The following is a 16,428-nucleotide window of genomic DNA, read 5'->3' as shown; positions in this document are numbered from 1 at the left end:
TCCCATAAATCCCCCTAGTTTCCACTGGTAACTATGGAGCGGATGGGGACACGGGTTTCGGGACCACAGAGGCCTGACTGCACGACTTGCTCCGTGGCCTATTTACGTGGTTGCTCCGGGCCTTGTCTGAAGTGGCTTGTTTACCACACCTGGTACGTGGGAAACACAAAATAAGTACTAGAACCTTCACTTTTTCTCCCTCCAGGGCCTTCAAACGTAGAAAGTAATAAGTGAACTCAGACAGCCTAGTCACCACAATGAGGTCCGTCCAGCCTGGCTCTCCTGAGTGATGGGCACTGACTTGCACCTTAACTCGGAACAGTAGGGGAACTGCCTTCCTCTAACTGGGCCTCTCCCCACACCAGGCACGCCCGCAGCTCAGACGGGGCCAGCTCCCCAACTGAGGTGTGTGCTGGTGGCTTCAGTGTGACCTGGCCCTGCCGGGACATGAACCTGCAGTGAGTGAGGTGGAGGGTCGGGTGGAGGGGGGTCCCTTCTGGGGTGGCAGGGGGCCCGGTAGCACCCCTCCCAGCCTGGTGCCTGGGGCTCCCTAACACCTCCTACAGCTCCTGGGTTGGCTCCGGTCCTGGCCACTCCACACACCCTCCCAGTATCTTTTCATTATGTCCCTTTTCTGCTTTTATCAGCGAGAAGTGGCTTCTGTTGCTTGTTCAGTGAAACAGTACATCGGGAAACCAGACTACTTCTAACATCAGTAAAATACCAACCTCGGTCAGCTCGCCGGGCAGACCGTGCAGCACAAAGGCCTGAACAGGGCTGTGCGAACGGCTTACGTGAAGGGTCCTCAGCATCTGTCTTCAGAGATACAGAAGCTGATGGTTCAGGTAAAACCTCAGGGTGGGATTGAGGAATCCAAAGCTGGTTGGTTTCAAGGCTAACTGGTCAGACCAGACCCCTGAGCTGTGGTCAGAAGCCTGGCTCAACGTCACGCAGACTCAGCGCCCTAAGTGCCGGGTGGGGCTGGTGCTGTTCCCTTTGCAGGCTTTCGTTGGGGATTCACTGTAGCCCCTTAAATACAGCAGAAATTCCAGCCCCATTAGCCCCCACCCTGAGTGTTCCATGACACAAATCCCGGGAGTGTTTAATTTTCATCTTTGTTTAGGAGGATGAAGGTGGTTCAAGAGAAGACATAAATTCACACTTAGTGACACAAGGTCACAGCCAGTACTTCCTCCACGGAGAGCTATGTGCTCCCACAGTGGTGGCTGGGGGCTGGACAGAGACCCTCTGCTGGTCCCAGAGGGACTCGCTCATCTGGCCACAACTCATGGGTTGGACAGAAGATCCAGAGGTTGACAGAGCATCTTTCCTGGGAATTTGGAACTGACACATAGAAATCAAGTTCACTCATCTGGAGTTTGGCGGAGGGGAGGGGCGGTGGTTGGAAATCAAATGAAACCAGAGCATGAGAGAAACTTAGAAGTGAAAGAGCGAGAGACAGAGAGACTGAGCTTGTGAGAGCAAATAGTCAGAAAGAAGGCAAACAATCAGGGGACAGAAGAATTCCAGCTCCTGACTGTGTAGTCTGTCCCAGCCCATCAATGACCCCGCGAGATGTTTAATAACATTCCAGTTTTGCAGATTAGGAAACAGGCTGAAAGAGGTGGGGGCTGGGTTTGGGTGCACAGTTAATTCAATTGCCACTGGACCCCACACTTCCCATTGCCTGAAGGCACCCTAATCCTCACTGGGACCCCTGTGGTCCCCTGACAGCCCAGCACCCTGATCAAAGGGACCCTGCGGGAGTGGGAACCCCTCTTGAGTGTGGAGAGTTCCCTGCCCCGAGATGCCATGCATCAGCAAGCTCCCGCTCACCCCAGGTTAACATCAGCCCAGCTGTACAGTCTCCCAACCCGCTTCCCTCCCTGCCAGGCACCCCCATCCTTACCACCGAGTGTACTGCAGGAATTCAGGCACAGGGATGCCCAAATCAACACGAGCCCATCGGCTATAGAAAAAGCAGACTCCCAGGCCCACCTGGTTTGCGAGGGGACAGAAGGTGTCCTCAACTTTCATGTGTCTAAGACAATCTTCTTCAGCTGGAGGTTCTAGAGAAAAATAAAAGGTCCAAAACATAGTTCGGTGAGGAATTCCTCCAAGGACCTGACTCCAGTGTCTACAACCATGTGTACCTACCCCCGGAATTGGGGTGAAGGTGGATTATTGATCAGCACAACCCCTGGTGGCCCAGCTCCTTGGCTTGGCTGCCCAGAGGGGGCTGGGGGAATGGGTAAGGCCAGGGCACTCAGGAAAAGCACAGAGGACCTGACCTCTCCCTTCTGCACTCATAAACCCTTCCCCAAATCTCAAGGCATTGGACAGAGATCCGCCACAATAATGAGATGCTCCCATCTCTTCACTCACTCCTGTCGGTTCACTTACATGCTGAGCATCCACTGGGTCCCAGGACAAGACACATAGGATGGCTGATGGGACAGGCTTGGTCCTTCCCCCTGGAACCTGTTCAATCTGATCAAAGAATGATCACTTATAAAGAGTTTCTCAAAATTATTCAGAGACCAAAGACCAACTGCAGAGTGAACCAAATTTAAAAATATATATGAAGATCCCCCAGTCTCCCCTCCTAAGGTTAACAGCATAAAGCAAAAAGTTCTTGCCTTTAATCAGCAGGGAAGTTGTCACCCCCTCTCAGGTGGAAAGGAGAGTTATTCTTTGAGCACGTCACAGAAGTGCTCCATCGGATTGGACCAGGGCATCTACATTCATTCAGCAAATGTGTATAAGCTCCTACTACATACGGGAATCTCCTAACTAGACCGTTCCCAAGGCTCTCGGGCTTTATCAGTCAACAAAATAGACATGACTCCCCATCACTGGGGGCTCAGAATTTTAGCAGAGGAAACAGGCAGCATGTTGGGGTAGCAAGAGTTTGGATAAATTTTTTAAAAAGAGTGATATGAGCAAACTCGGGTGATGGCGGTGGGGTGGGAGGCAGGCAGGAGAGAATAAGGCAATCCTGGCAGATCTCACGGAGTAATGAACTTGAAGCAGAATAGATCCGGAGGAAGAAGGAAGAGCCGGAGCCAGAGGCCCCCAGAGTGAGGGGGAGAGTGTGGGCAGAGAGGCAGAGCACGCCGGGTCCTGAGGCCTTTGTGACGACTTTGGCTCCTAATGACATGGTGACCCGTTTAGTGAGTTTTGAGGGGAGGGGTGATGTAGTCCAACTTATGCTTTTGTGTTTGTGTTTTTTGGGGGGAAGTAATTTATTTATTTTAATGAATGTGCTGGTGATTGAACCCAGGATCTCAAGCATGCTAAGCATGCGCCCTACCACTGAGCAACACCCACCACCCCCAATGTATGTTTTTACAGGCTCCCTCTGACTCTGTGTGGATGAGAGATTGTAGGAAAGCAAAGATGGAAACAGAAGGCTATTGGTATCCAGGAAAGGCTGAAGGTGGCTCTTAGGAGGGCGGGGAGCAGAGAGCAGGTATTTAATTAAGACAGAATATCCAGAATTTTCTAACAAGCTGGATTTGCTGTCTGTGAGTGTAAAAGAAAGAGAGAGAAAGGACATGGTTCCAACATCTGGGCCTGGACAATGGGAGGGATGTCCTCTCCGGATGGGAAAGGGGATGGGAAAAGGTGGGGCTGAGCAGGTGGAAAGGGGCTGGTATCAGCTCAGTTCTTCAATGTCATGGTTAAGGGGTGTGTTACATATTGCCACAGAAGTGCCTAATAGGTAGAGGAATCTGTTTTCTTTTTCTTTTTAACATTTAAAAAATATAATTAAACATATTAATTGTATTATGTGAATGATTTGGGAATTTTGTTTCATGCCAATTATATGTTATATATAGCCAAATGGAGCATATATCAAAAAGGGGAGAAATGAGGGCTTTCACATAAACTGACTGTCCGTAACGTAGGTAAAACTTCAATAAAACCAGTCTTCAGGGCAAAAACCTCATCTCGGTGTTACATAAAAATAAATGAAAAATGACTATGTTGATGTACCATTATTTCATGTTACATAATAGCCCCAAACTAACAGTGTTTAACTATGAGGCTTGTAGAAATACTATTCGCTTTATTCACATAAATACAGAAGTGCAGAAATGTTCTAAGGTAGAATTAGCATCTTAGTGGAAATAATACATATTTGAGCATTTTACATGATATATATGTACTGATTCAAAATTTGGAAAAGTAATTTCATAGTAGAACATATGTATGAATGTGAAAGCAAGATGAATGAAAGGAAAAGAATGTGATGTGAGTCTCAGGGATAAAGGCTCAGATGGAAAGGGGAAATCAGGGAATTTTGGAGAAATCGAGAAATTGATGGCATGCCAATTTCCAAGGCTGGGTTGCTTCCACCAAAGGAATAGCAGAGAGAGAGAGGAGAGGCCCAGGAACCCACCCTGGGGAACACCCACAGTATATGTTTGGAAAAAACAGGAGACATTGGCAAAGGACCAGCCAGCAGGCCAAAAGCAGAAACAGACAGAGAGATGGGCTGGGGGTTGAGTGAAGCAGGGACACGGGGTAGGAGGGATGGAAGAGCTGGGTCAAATGCTGCCGAGGGGCCAAGCATGATGAGGAGTCAAAATTGACCACTATATTTAGCAACATGGGGTCACTGATGGCCTTGACAGGGCAGTTTCCATAGAGCGAGGGATCAGGCGAAAAGCCAGAATGGGTGTAAAAGGGGATGGCTCAAGAGAAGATGCAGACAGTGAGTTTAAACAACTCCTTAAAGATTTGCTGCAAAGACACAGGGTGGCAATTGGTGGGGGTGAATTAGGGTCAAGGAGTGCTGTTGGTTTAAGAGGATGGACGTTTATATACTGATGGTGCCAACTAGCAGGAGAACAAAATAGATGAGGCAGTGAAAGAGAGGATGGTTTTGGGAGTGACAACCCAGAGAAGATGGGAGGGATGGGGCCTCGGGGACTTTTGGAGGAACTGGCTTTCGATGCCACTTTTAATAAGCGGTGGGGCACCGAGAGTGAGGTCACAGACATCAGAAGGCGAGCGGATGTGCTGGGAGTTGCTTGTGAAATTTCTCTTCTGTTGGCTTGTTTGCTTGTTCAAAGTAGAAAACTAACCTTACCAGCTGAGGAACAAGGAGGAAGAAAGAGTTACTGGAGCCATGAGCAGAAGATAAGAAAGAGCCTTCCAGGGAGAATGGGACAGTAAAAAGGGCAGGGGGAGGCGGGGGAGTGCGCTCCCAGAAAGTTACATTTTCTCTTTGACGTCCCCAAATGTGTGACGTGTTATTACCCTTCCTGCTGTCTACAAAATAAAAATTAATTATGGTTCAGAGGAAATGCTATTTCATTCTAAGAGGCTGCCTGTTTCTCAGGAATGGTCATCTTAAACTGCAAATATTACAAACAATGTTGAAAAGATGAACCTGTGTACCTAAAATCCCCTATTTTCTATTAATCTGTTTACTACTTAGTTCCCCTATCAATAACACATAACAAATACTGCCATGATGGAGGTACACCGATGCTTAAAAGGAAATGAGATCTGTATCCTTTTGCTAAATTCCATGGCTTCCTTAATATGCAGTTCCACTTGGAATTTAGGAATGTCTGGTATAAGAAGTGAGAAACAGTTTGAGAAAATCCCGGCTCAGAATTATACATCACAACCACATCTCACAAGTATATACAGCCGTAAAAAAGTTTAAAAGCAAAACTCCGTAACTACTCTTAAAGACCTTTGCAAACCTGGGCCTGCCAAGATGTTTCCAAACTGGAAAGGAACTCCAATCTCTTGCCTGGTACCGGACCAGAGGCTGGACAGCCTTTTCTGTAAAAGCGAGAGAGTAAATATTTTCAGTTTTGCAGATCATTTTGTTGTAACCATGCAGGTAGGCAATAAGAAAGCTAAGAGCACTGGGAGATAGGAAACAAACGGGCATGCCCACACTCTCCCTTCCACTCAGGGCAGCTTCTCTGTGGTGGGGAGCTTTGCCACAATCACTTGCTTCTTTTTTCCATTGGTTTCTTTGTTTCCACCTTACTGCTCGAGCTCAGAACTTCAGGTGGGCCTGGTCCTTCAGCATCCATGCAGAGAAGGCTGAGCGGGGTTGGGAACCCCACCTGATGGAGAAGAGAGATTACTGGGAGGGACATTGTGGAGGCCACCATGACACGAGACAATCACACCTTCCGGGGTGAAAGGGAACGAAGACAAGGGAAGGACACAGTAGTGGGACCCCTAGGTCGCCTGCCAGGCTTGTTCTCCCTGCACGGCAACCATGGGGGCCTGGGGGGTGTTGGGCTTCAGCTACGGTGATTAGGATGAAGGGACTCAATATAAAGGACCCTCCAACTCCTCACTAGGTTCCAAACGCAGCCCCTCTAAGTCCACCCTCTGAGTTTCTGGAACTCTGCTGGAAGAATACATGAGCAGGCCAGAACCAGAGCCCAAGCCAAACATGACAGGGGCTCGTGGGGCTGTAACCCCATGCTCAGTGGTCGGGGACTCCTTGCAAATCTGCAGAAATCCCTGTTCCACCTCATTCCTGGGAGAAACCCCAGATCTCCTCCTGCTCTGTCTGTTCTTCTCTTGAGGCTATTGTCCTGGAGGGATGTTGAGTCATTGAACCTGGTCCTCGAAACGTACATAAGCAGCCTGTTCAATAAAACAAATTATGCACTTTTTCACATTTGCCAGTTTTTTGATTCCAGAAAGCCTGTGGGACTCATTCTCACAGTCTCCTGTGCCCCCACCACATGGTGGCCCTCTGCTCATGTAGACACGATTTCCCACAACTGCACCCTGCCTCCCAGCTTGTCAGAGGGGAGTGTCCCACAAAGACACAGGTGTTTGTGAGGATCCTGTCCCCCAGCAGAAAACCTGCTCCTGGAGCCACGGTCAGGGATCTGGCCTCCTAAGCCGCTCAGCTCTAATTCAAAGCCTAAAGTGGGGGCCCCGAACATTGCTGAATGACTTTCTGAATCACCTGGACTGGAGGGGACTGATTTTCTTTCCAGGAATGGAGGTAGCGCAGCCTCCATTTTCAGGGCTGACCTTGACGATGGATCTAGTTCCCCCGACTGCAACGCAGGAAGGAGTGGCCCTTCCATCCCACAGGTTGGAGACCCAACCCAAGGGAGTACTGAAGCAGTGCATTGCTGCCAGGTCCAGCATCCCTGCAGAGTGGCCTCTGCCCTTGAATGACCCCCTTCCCAGGGCCTTTCTTGCCCGGACACCACCACACCCCAGGCTGTGCCAGAGCTCTGGGGCTCTGCGTGTCCAGGGCACACAGGTGGCACCTGAGCCAGGTGTCCCCTGGGCCTCAAGGGAGAGAGGTCTGCTTCTGCATCAGGGGAAGGTGACCCCACAAGGCTGGCAGGACACTCTCAATATGGACCTCCAGGAGCCCTGGGAGCAGTTTCCCTGCAGGTGTTAAGAGCCATCATCAGGAGGGCAGGCCCCTCTTTGTGCAGACCATCCAGCAGTGCTGGGCCCACGTGCTGACCTCAGAAATCTACATGCCCCCACGATACCCCAGGCAACCTCACAACTTCGTCACTTGGTGACCTGGGTACCACGAGCTCCTTGGCCATCCCATGAGGGTGGTCCTTGCAGGCATGGTCTCCAGGTTCTCCTGTTGAGAAATCCCCCTGGGTTTCTGTGGTCACAGAGCAGACACCAGAAGATTCTAGTCCTGCAGTGACCCCCACAGCAGTCAGCTCCCCTGTGCATGTCCAGGGACAAATGACAGCAATTTATTGCCAGGAACCGTGATTCCATACTAAGTTCAGGATCCTGGTAACTCACTCTGCACCCCAAAAAGCTTCCATGAGAAATGTGTGTATTGGGATGTCTGTGCCCCTAGAAGAGCTGTTCCTGAGGGTTCCTGGGACCCTCCAGCCCCTCTCAAGGTTCTCAGATCCTGGGTCTAAATTTCTATCTGCCTCTTTTGGTGTACGGCCACCTGTGTCTCGTGGTCACGGGTCACTTTATTGCATGACTTGGCATGTTCTTAGTGCTCGTCCTCCACCCCTGCACTAGACTCCCAAGATGTTCCCACTGACCCTTGGCTCCCTGGGTGGCTCAGGGGGCCCTAAGTCTGCACCCTTCACTCTCCTCCTCTACCCCCACCTCTGGGGCCACCCCTAGGTGGACTTGGAGGTGTTTGTAAATGAGTCTTACACAAGGACATATCTGGACAAAGCAGGACCCCACCCCCGGAAAACTCACCTGCTCCCTTCTCAGAAGAGGACCCCACAGCCCCACATTGCCTCCCAGGGGTCTACTCAGGACACAGTCCCCCAGTTCTGGGCAAGGTGTCTCCCTGGAATCCTTGCTTCCAGGAAGAGTCTCTCTGTCCTTCTTCAGAGTTTAGAGGTGTTCCCATGTCCCTGACCACCAAGATGCCCAGCACAGTCCCTTCAGTGACCTGGAGAGACAAGGAACTTATGTGGCCACAGGTCTCACAGGACACACCTGCTGGGACCCCAGGCTAAAGGGCTGTCCTTCTGCCTTCTCAGGTGTGGCTCCCGTGGTATCTTTTTGCAGGGGGCCCAAACGGGGAGTGTGGCCCAAAGCAGTTCATGGGGCTCTCTGGGCAGGGAAGACTTGGGCCAGGTGGCCTTGCCTGGTTTCCCTGCTGGGCCACTCTGAAAACCCCCGCTCCTCTGGCTGTGGCTGGAGGCCCCTCAAACCTTAGGGCGGGGCTCTTTCTCTCAGCCTCCACTGACTCCAAAGCCACGCTGGTGCTGGCGAGGGGAAAGAGCTTTCTTGCCTTCTTTTGGCCAAGTTGCCACAGGTGGATGCTGCGGGGAGCTGGAGAGAGAGGTAGCACTTGCTCAGATGTGAGTGGTTAAGCAATTTGACACCCTGTCAACTAGCCTTAAACATTGGAATGAGGTCTTTCCCGGTAAAGCTGGAAGTTACTTTCAGTAACTTGTCTAAAGATTTCTTTTTTTTTTCCACTTAAAGACTCATAAAACCTCTCCCAGGTCATTCCTGGTATGGACCATTATCCAGGGATCAATCAGGAAATGCAGGAGGAGAGGGGTGGGGGTGGGGGAGAGGGGAGGTTAGATCAGAGCCCACGGAGAGGAGATGCCCCTCCCAGGAGCCTCACACTGGGCAGTGGCTTCTGGCATCCAGCTCTCCTGTTCTCAGGCCCATTCCATCTGCGGGGTTTTCCAAAAACCTAATGGTGGAAGGGCCATGGAGGACACCTAGAACTTCCAGAATAGACAGGGGGAGCAGAGTTACCATGCTGGCCCTGGGTTTGGAGACAGACCTGCAGTGGAGACCACAGGCTTCTGAGAAGCCAGTTTCGAAATAAAGGCAGTATGCACTGGAATACCCGGCTCGAGAGAGTGCTTCATCATAGACATGTAATTTACATAGTTCTCACCACTAAATTCTGTGTTCCCAACACGCTACATGAATGACGGCTTCAACACACATTCATTTCTGAGATGTGAAAAAGTGTAGAGCCGCTCTTTCATTCTGCATAATGGGCATGGCTACACTTAAGAACACTTACCAAGATTTCTCAGCAAGAGCCAATTTCGAAATAAAGGCAGTTTGTGCAGGAAAACCCTGTTGGAGTGAGGGCTTCCCCATACACATGTAAGTTATAGAGTTCCCCTCACCATGAAACGCTGTTCCCAACATGCTACATGCATGAAGGCTTCGACACACATTCAGTTCTAAGCTGTTAGCATGTGGAGAGCCGCTCTTTCATTCAGCACAAAAGGCATGGTTACACCCAGGAAGATTTACCCAGATTTCTCAGCTGCTTCCTTCAGCCAGATTCAAAATAAAGGCAGTTTGTGCTGGGAAAGCCTGTTGGAGCGTGTTCAGAGCTGTTTCGGGCTCTGTCCCAGCTGGAGGGTGCAAAGCCCAACCTCCAGAAAGAGGGACCAGGACCCCACCCGCCAGGTGGTGTTGCCTTTGTAGGGGAACAGTGATCTTTGGGTAAGATATATTGCGGCTCTCTCTAAAAACTGCTTTGACTTAAGTTTGCATCCTAGTCACCAGTTCCAGGACAACAGAAAAGGCATACCCTACATCCCTTTGCACTCAACTCTTCCCAAAAGAGCAAATATTTGTCCATGAAAATACCAGCTGCTCTTCTAAGGCCCACTAAATACCCAGCAGTGTGGGCGGTGCACTCTTGATCAGGGACAGGAGGAGAGGGAACAGCGGTCCTCCGGCAGGCTTGGCCTGGTGTGGCAGCTGTGCTGTGGGTGCGTGGTGGGGAGGGAATGCAGGGAATCCTGTTTGAGGGGCCTCTGTGCACGCCTGCATTATAGTCTGAGGCTTCATACAAAGGCTCCAGGCATCCTAACTGGTTAGATACAGCCCCCACCCTTGGGCTGGAACCACCAGGAGATAAGTACCTGTAACAGGGACGGTGCCTGGTGTGGGGAGAGGTCATGGGACACTCCGGGGGCAGGGGCGGTGGTGATGGGGAAGGCAGGGGATGCAGTGAAGGGTGGAGGGAGCAGGGTCCTTTGCTTGGGGGTGCGAGTTCTTTGGGAGACCACAGGGAATGGCACACATCATCCCCACCCTATACCCCAAATTCCTAGCCCCGCCAACACAGGGGCTGCTCTGCACCCTTTCAACGCGGCTCTCCTGTAAGACTGCACCCAACCAGGCATCTGGCACCCTGCCCTACCTCCCCTCTTGGGACAGATCCCGTCTTCTTGGAAACTGCCTAGCAGCGCGTATTCAAGGCCGGCAGCCGGCCTGGCGGATCTGCACTTCAGGTGCCCTACTTGGCCAGACGTGCCTGCCTGGGCTCAGTCCTCTATCTTGCCCACAGGTAGCCTGGGTCCACTTCCGGTGCAAGCGGAGGCCGCGGAGCCCAGGCTGAGCCCCGCACACAGACAGGTGAGGGTGCCCCCGCCCCGCTGCCCCGCCGCCCCGCCCACTGTTGGCAGCATTGCCCCAGCCTCCGGCCGGTGCCACCTGCAGCTGAGGACCTCCGCGCAGCCCCGCCCGCCCCGGCCCCGCCCAGCTGCCCCATAAGCCTCCCCCACCCCCGTCCTGGCCGCGCCCTTGCTCCCATTGGCTCCGAAAGTTCTGCCCTTGCACGTCTAGCCTCTGGAGGACGCAGAAGCAAGCGCTAGGGGAGGGCCCCGCGGTGTTGCCATGGATAAAGACGCCGCGCTCCTCGCGGGCTGGCGTGCGCTTCTGGGGCAGGCAGCGGGCTCCGGAAGTGTGCAGCTGCCCGGGGCCATGGCGGTGTTTGCTGCTGGGGATGGCGGCTTGCTTGGCCGGGCCACTAGTTCTGGCCGCGTCAGTCGGCGGCCGACATCCTTTCTGGGGCGGCGTCTCACAGACGGTAAATGTACGGCAGCGCCGTTGGCGGGGCCAGTGGACATGGACCGGGGTGGGATCCGGGTTGGTGTGGTGGCCGGGGAGGGCTGAGGTCATGATGGCAGCCCTTCTTGGTGAAACAATAAAATGAATAGCCATTTTCACAAGACCTCTGAGTAAATCTACTAGGGAACTTCATCTTGGACTGAGGAAGAGGACTGGGGAGGAGGGGGCATTCAGGGGCACAGAGAACCATGGGCCACCTGTCCCACGATGGACTTTAGACTCACCCTCACCCTTCAGGAACTACTAAATACACACAGACAGAGTGCTATGGACAAGATTTTTTTTTAAACAAATCCCTGAATCCCTAGCAGATCTTGTTTCTACCCATACACAAATGGCTTATGTGCATAATGTTTCACAAAAGCCTTAAAATATTATCACCCCAACTTGACACATCAAGAAACTGAGGTAGAGAAGTTTATCACATTCTACAAGATTAGAGAGAGGCCACGTCAGACACCGTATTTAAATCCAAGCCCCTGCTCCAGTGCTCACACTAGAAAGTGTGACATACTGCCCCTTTCCTGCCCTCTCCCTGCAATCAATCTCTGAAGAGTCTTTTCTGTGTCACCTGGAATCACAATCACATTCATTTTCCACAAAGAGCTATGTCACTCCTTGGAGGACTTTTCAAAATCTAAAGGGTTGGTTTGAGAGGAGAGATTTGCATTTTCTGTTTCTCAAAGGAAACATGGCTTTAAAAGAAACTGAAAAGTAGTTATCTAGTCTAAGCCCTCATTGTGCAGAGAAAAAACCGGAGGCTCAGAAGAGATGAGGAAAGGGCCTTATTAACAAATATTGCCTCAGTGCAGCACCAAGCCAGACCTGGCACTTCTAGGGGAGGATCTGGAAGGCCCAGGAGAATGAGTGTTAGAAAACAGAAAGAGAAGAAGCATACAAGGCCCCGTCTCTTCACCACCATAACATGAATTTCCACCAAATTACCCAGAATGGGTGCAGCCAATATTAAGTTTGTCAAAAGAGGTTATAGAATTCTCAACCATAGTGGAAATTCCAACATTTACTGTGCTTTTTTCCCAGTTCAAGCATCAATTCAGTGGGCACTCTGTACCAGGGACTACACGAGGCCTGGGGTTCTCCCAAATACAGATCTCTATTACCACGTGTGCAAACCACATTAAGGCCACCAGAAGAAAAGCGCCCACAGATAAGATGGAATTACTGAAACTGAAAGCAGCAAAAGAGCATATATTACTAGGAAAAACGGTGCTCCTAGTAATGGACACATGGACATAGAATGCAAACTGTGTTTAGCAGGCAGGAAAGGGGGGATTAACAGATACAAATTAGTAAATATAAAATAAATGACAAGGACCTGCTATATAACACAGGGAACTATATTCAATTTCTTGTAGTGATTTATACTAAAAACAATCTAAAACATATATATATACATATGCATATGTTTATAACTGAATCTCTGCTGCACACTTGAAAATAACATTGTAAATTGACTACACTTAAATAAAAAATAATTTTAAAAAATAAGTAAAAATAAATGCAACGCCATTAAGAAAAAATAAAAGAACTCTCTAATCCCCTTAACTGTAGGTGGTCGAGAAATCTAGCTGCAAACACCAAGTCCACTGGATCACTCCAGCACTGGCTGTCACTCTTTCTGACCATCAGAGAGTCACTTGCTTCACTGAGGTTACTTTTCTCTTCTGTGAAAGGCTACAGTTGCAACTAACGATGTATAGAATCTCATCATTCACAACCCCAAAAAGTAGTGAGAACTTCACATGGGTCAGGCTCTGGTCAGATGAAAAGATAGGGTCCCAGATATATTCATGGGTAGAAGAAGTTTATGCCATAAAGTTATAAATTCTTCCTGTTTTGATAGACAGATTCATTTCAATTCTGGTTAGAATTCCTACCAGACTTTTCTTGGAATATAACAAGTTAATTTATGGTCAGGAATAGCCAAGAAATTTCTTTAGAACCACCACTTGGGAGGGGTGGATAGGTCATTCATTTCCACTGCTCTTTCTGAAGTGATGAAAACGTTCTGGAATAATAATGGATGCACCACTGTGAATATGCAAAAAGCTGCTGAATTGTACCATTTAAATGGATGGAATTCATGGTTTGTGAACTATATCACAATAAAACTGTCCTATGAAAATTATTTCTTGACAATTATTTTTCAGTTTATACACTAGTCTGTCCCACAATTTAAGAAAAACAAAAAACCTAAACAAGCCAAACTATACCAGGAGCACTTTAGGACTGCAATATGCCTGGGTCTCCAAGGCCTCTGGTGGTGCTGTTCCTGTTAACACACAATAGCTGGGCTGGGCTAGTTAGGGACTGTAACTATCTTTTGAAAATCGAGGATCACTCCTTTCACCCTGGGAGAGGGAAGGAAGGAGGATGTCACAGCCTCATGCCTTCAGCACATTTTTAACAGAACCAAGCCCTGCTTTCACCACTGCAATCCCTCTCACTATAAAAACACGTGACATCAACAAGCACCGCCATCATAACACCTGAAAGTGTTCAAGGTACTTACCTGAGGCAGAAACATGGAGGGGGGAGACAGAACCTCGCTTAGCAGTGACGCTCCCTTTTCCCGACTCCACCAGGAGAAGCTGGGCGTTAGAGCCGGAGGCTTTCAGCCCAGGTAGCAGCGCCCACGCCACAGAGCTTGTCCTCAGGGAGCGGGAAAGGGAGAGCAGGGCAGCCCCGGGGTCGCGGGGCAGGGAAAGCGGGGAGGGGGACGCGGGCTGCAGCCTCGCTCGGAGGACAGCCCCAGCCCCAGTCCCAGGCGCCCGCCCCCGTCCGGGTCCGCAGACCCCGCCCGCCCGGGACACAGCCCGCCCTGGGGCGGGGACGGGCCGCCGGACGAGAAGAGGAAGCCCGGGAGGAGAGGACTAGCGGGAGGGAGAGGGGAAGGGGACGCCAGCCGCGGACTGAGGGGATCCCGGCTGGGTGAAAGATGGCAGGTGCACACCAGGCCCTGGACACTGTGGCCGGGACGCCGGGGCAGGTGGCACTGGCAGAGGGGTCTGGCCTGAGCAATTCATCTGAACACGGGCTGACTAGCGCCCTTGGGGTCTGTGACAGGCGGACCGCCCTCCCGCAGCCGCCTGACCCCTTTCCCAGGAGCCCCCCACCTTGCACTTCCACAGTCAGAGGCCCCGACCCCAGGCAGGAACCAAAGGCCTACCGGGCGACGTAGTTGAGAAGGCTTTGGGCCCGATCCCCGGCTCGGATATGGAGCTCCCAACCAGCGGACCACTTGGCACTGACTGCGCATGCGCAGGAGGGCCAGCGATCCTCTCTGGGTTCTGTGAGAGAAAGTGGGACAGCGAGGGAGGGAGAAGATGGGAGCGGGTGGAGAGGACGGGAAAATTGGAGGGATACAGATGGACAGGATGAGCAGAGAGAAGGAAGGGATCTGGAGAAGGGAGGGTCTTAGAGGAGTTGGAGAAAAAAAGCTTTACCTCTGGGGCATCCCTAGGCGGCAGACCTGCCTCTGTACCCTTCTGTTACCCTTCAAGCCCCGCAGCTCAATTTTACCACCGTGATCCAACCCTCCGTCCGATGCTTCTGCAGAAACCCTAGGGAGATCACACCCGTTGCCCCCACGCGGAGCTGGGTTTTCTGTTGCTCTGAGAACCAAGCACCCGCAGGTGTTGTCGCTCAGAACTACCTTGGGAAGAGCACATATTCCCCTTTTACACGCTGGGAAACAGGCAGGCAGGATCTCTGCCTTAGCTCCACTGTCCCAGGTGTTGGGCTGGCGGGGAGCGGGATGGTACAAGATCAGAGCCCCAGACAGAGCAGACAGCCTGAGTGTTGGTGCATAGTCCCCATCCCTCCTGGGTAAACCATACCCCACCCTAGTGGAAACATCAAGGGCTCACAGTAGTTCCCTGGGTGTGGGAGAGCTGTCCTCATGTGAAGGAAAAGTCCAGCTGGGCTAACAAGCTAAGTCACAAATCTAAGTGTGATAAGTGTCAGTTTACTGATCTAAATTCTGCTGGGCTATCTCGTAAATCTGAAGTTTAGTGTCAGTTTATTGGCCTAACAACCTAACTCGTAATTCCAAGCTCAACAAGTGTCAGTAATGTGATCTGTTACAAATTGATAAGCTCCAGTGTACTTATTCCTTGCTTTGTGTTCTTTGAGCCTTATTGGCTAATCCCCCCTTACTTGTAACTAAGCCTTTAAAACCTCATGTGCACGTCTTGGAGGTACTCAAAACTTCGGAGCCGAAGCCCGTCTGAGCCCACCGGCATAATAATTCTGAGTACTCCAACACTCCGATTGGTGCTTTTGTCTTGGCTGGCCTGTTTCCATAACACTCAGCTCCAGTGCCCAGCTTTCTAGGTAGATAGGAGTGTTACCAAGTCGAAATTAATTCTCCTCAGTGCAGGACAGGCCAATAAGTTGGGAGACCAGATGTTGGGGCATGGAATAGCAAGTTTCTGTAGACCTAGATGGCAAACTAATGTCCTGGAAAACCATCTCCCCAAGTCACAATTCAGGCTCCTTTCCTATGTGCTTGGTTAGTGCAAACTTCTTAGTGTAGGAATTCCTTCTTGTTAGAATCCTTTCTTCTTGCAGCTATCTGCGTGGGTCAGATCCCTGTAAACCTCCAACAAAAGAAACGTTATTTTCTATTCTGCAATTTGCTATCTTTTAATGAATGAAAAAGTGTTAAATATCCTTAAAGGTCAGAGCCTTCAGAATAGGGTCTCCTGTTTATTTCAGGCTCTAGGCAACATTGTTTTACAAGCAAGATGAAGCCTAGGTGACAGAGCATAGGGTTAAATTCAAAGGAACAAATCTAATATGGAGTCAGATTTGTTCTGTTATATTACCCGGCCAGATGCCACTTGAGGATTTAAACCCCTTTAAGTTAAAAATAACTAAAATTTTAAAGGAATTTACATACATAGGTGGGAATGTGCAAAGCATATCTGGAAAAGCACCCAAAGGATAGTAAACAGAGGCATCTCCAGAGAGGGCTGAAAGAACAGAGGATGAGGGAAAACATCTTTCACTTGTGTATTTTTGTTCTCTGAGTTTTTTTTAAAC

This window comes from Vicugna pacos, chromosome 10 (genome assembly GCF_048564905.1).
Source record: "Vicugna pacos chromosome 10, VicPac4, whole genome shotgun sequence".
Classification (NCBI taxonomy): domain Eukaryota; kingdom Metazoa; phylum Chordata; class Mammalia; order Artiodactyla; family Camelidae; genus Vicugna; species Vicugna pacos.
This window is presented reverse-complemented; position numbering follows the sequence as displayed.